The sequence below is a fragment of the Suncus etruscus genome, chromosome 4 (assembly GCF_024139225.1).
Source record: "Suncus etruscus isolate mSunEtr1 chromosome 4, mSunEtr1.pri.cur, whole genome shotgun sequence".
In the NCBI taxonomy this organism is placed as follows: domain Eukaryota; kingdom Metazoa; phylum Chordata; class Mammalia; order Eulipotyphla; family Soricidae; genus Suncus; species Suncus etruscus.
Genome location: NC_064851.1, coordinates 60953436 through 60956637, shown reverse-complemented (window position 1 = coordinate 60956637; position 3202 = coordinate 60953436). Strand labels below are relative to the sequence as shown.

Sequence of the window (3202 nt, the reverse complement as noted above, 5' to 3'; positions counted from 1 at the left end):
CTATACTCAGAAGTCGCACCCTGCATTCTAGGGGACCATATGGGACGCCGGGATTCGAACCACCATCCTTCTGCAAGCAAGGCAAAAGCCCTACCTCCATGCTATCTCTCTGGCCCAATTTCCAGTTTTTAGGAATATCCATATTGTTTCACATAAAGGCTGGACTAGATGTCATTCCCACCAGTAGTAAATAAGAGTACCTTTCTCTCCACATCCCTGCCAGAACTGCTTGTTCTCATTCTTTGTGAGAGAGATGGTACCTCATCATTGTTTTGATTTGCATCTTCCTGATGATTAGTGATGTGGAGCATTTTTTCATGTGTCTTTTTGTCATTTGTATTTCTTCTTTGACAAAGTGTCTGTTCGTTTCTTCTCCCCATTTTTTGATGGGGTTAGATGTTTATTTCTTGTAAAGTTCTGTCTGTGCCTTGTAAATTTTGGATATTAGCCCTTATCTGATGGGTATTGGGGTGAATAGTTTTTCCAATTCTGTAGGTGTCTCTTGTATCCTAGGCACTATTTCCTTTGAGGTGCAGAAGCTTCTCAGCCTAATATATTCCCATCTGTTTATCTCTGCTTCCACTTGTTTGGAGAGTGCAGTTTCCTCCTTGAAGATGCCTTTAGTCTCTATGTCATAAAGTGTTTTACCTATATGTTGTTTTTATGGTTTCCAGCCTGATAGCAATGTTTTTAATTCATTTGGATTTTACCTTTGTGAATGTGTTAGCTATGGCTTTGAGTTCACTTTTTTGCAAGTAGCATGACAATATTAAGGAATGAAAGAAGTAGAATGCCTGTCTCGAATACAGGCAGGGGTGGGGAAGGAGGTCGGGCATTGGTGGTGAGAAGATTGCACTGATTTCTTTTTATGACTGAAACCCAACTACAAACAGGCTTGTAATTATGGTGCTTAAATAAAGATTTTAAAAAAATAAGGAAAAATAAAAAAAATAAAAAGGTTTATGATACAGTGTTACTCTGACTAAATATATTACATGCTTTGTTTCTAGCATGCTAAAGTTCCAATCCAGACTCTGGTCCTAAATATAAAAGTACAGTTAATTATAAAAATTTTTATTAAATATAAAATACTTTAATTTTTAAATGGAACTTAAAGGAAAAATTTACTAGAGAACCTATTGTTAATTAACCTTACTAAAGAACCAATTATATTCATTGAAATGATGCCTGTTATTTTAAATCAGTATACAATGAATAAAACAATAATAATTAAATTAATCTACCTTTTCTTAGCATAATACAGTCTTAAGTTAACAAGCTTTACTTGTTTTTATAGAACTGCTGATAAAAATATTGAAGAATATTGAAATGACAAATAGCAGTCTATTTAAAATGTATCTTTTAACTAGAATGAAAAAAAGCAATAATGCTCTTACATTCACCATGATTCAAAGAGAACACATGAAATAGAGAAAATAGCAGTTATGAAAATCTTTGCTTTGCTTCTTGATATTCATTAAAATATTTTCAGATAATGTTACTTAGGAAATATGTGCTAATGCTTTGATTAGTAATTATCAAGTTCCTTTCTGAAAAACTACTTACTACATTTTGTAAATATAAAAACTTATGTATTCCTTGTTTTAAGCAAAAAATTAATAAGAGGACTTTTGTCCTCATTTAAATTCTAGTGATACTCATTATATGCATAACATCCTTTTCATAAAATCACATTTAACTAAGTGAAATTTAAATTTATTTAAACAAACCCTATACAAAACAATTTATTACTCCAAATTATTAATAATAATTAAGACAAGTTTTTCTAAGAGAGAGATAGCCCCGACACTAATTTTTACATATGTTTTCTCTTACAAGTCCAGCGAAGGCAAGATTTGATATAACTAAGAAACTTACTGCTTTTAGGAGAGTTTTTAAGCAACATGAAAATATCCGATATCATACAATCTCCCATTAACAAAGCTATTACTGGCACAAGTTTTCTCTGAGGTGTAGAGTCAAGCACTCTGCTTGCAGAGCAACATTTAACCAATATACAAGATGAGAGAACAAAAACAGGATATTTTCTGAAATTACATCTGAATGATACTTAACTAAATGGCTCTCAGTCAAACTAAGAACACAATTAACCGTGATGGGAGAAAACTGTCTGACACTTTGACTATGGCACCATTATCTTCCTACATGTGTTTTTAATTGATAGGTCCTTTAAGAACCAAATATGTGGGAAGTTATTTGTTCTGCTGTTTTATGTGCATTAAAGTAGTTTTTGAAGAAGGGAGCCTGGTGATTACTAATTTAACTTTGAAACATTTATCTAATGAACGATTTAAAGAAGGGAACTATCTTGGAATCGCCATCACACATTCATTTAAAGTACTATAGAATAATAAATAATAAATTACAGTGTTTGTGTATACTCATATTGTAAAATCACCATACACCACATTTCCAACCCCAGGTTAGCTGATCTGAAGCAGAGCTGCTGCACAAAATAATCCAAACCAAACTGAGGGTGAAACCTGTTAAGTCTGGCAATCTTTTACCTTGAGAGTGAGCTGGCTGCCAGAATTGTCGTTTTATTGAGTATAGAGATCACCCTGAATTGAGGAATAAGGACAGAGTAAGAACAGATAGCTTAGGCTATCCTGAGCCAGTCCCATCCAGGTTTACATGTAAGACAATCTCTGTTTGGGGGTAAAACCAAAGGTAAACAAATAGATACAAAGGAACCATGGATGATCTTTGATTCAGGTTAAACCAAGTTGTAAACAAGCAGATACACACAAAACGGGGACATTTTTTGTTTTGGGTAAAATGAGATATAACCTTAGTATGTCTGGAGTCTGTAGTTCTTCATTTTTTTTTTATTATGGAACGCTTCATGAATTTGCTTGTTATCCTTGCGCAGGGGCCATGCTAATCTTCTCTGTATCGTTCCAATTTTAGTATATGTGCTGCCGAAGAGAGCACTGTAGTTATTCTTAAGGCAGCATGCTTTGTGGATAGATAGACCTATTTTTTAGGTCAAGATATTTTTCTATTTCTCCAACTTTTGCTGCGTCTTTGCAAACTTATGGTATTCCCTTTTCTTTATATAGAGGCATCTGTCCTTCCCTTAGGAAGTTCACTCTTCTTTTGCATGTGTATTACTTTGTTTTGCCTCATATTTCTGCATTTTTTTCTATAAAGTCAATTATGGGGAGATGTTGGATTAACT

The 3202-nt window shown here is 33.6% G+C and overlaps 1 non-coding gene across 1 annotated transcript; it reads right to left on the bottom strand.

Moving 5' to 3' along the window:
- Positions 1 to 2848: 2848 nt before the first annotated feature.
- On the bottom strand, positions 2849 to 2955 carry LOC126008509 (U6 spliceosomal RNA). Its single transcript, XR_007495836.1, has one exon. It is a non-coding gene; the product is annotated as a U6 spliceosomal RNA (small nuclear RNA).
- Positions 2956 to 3202: the final 247 nt, after the last annotated feature.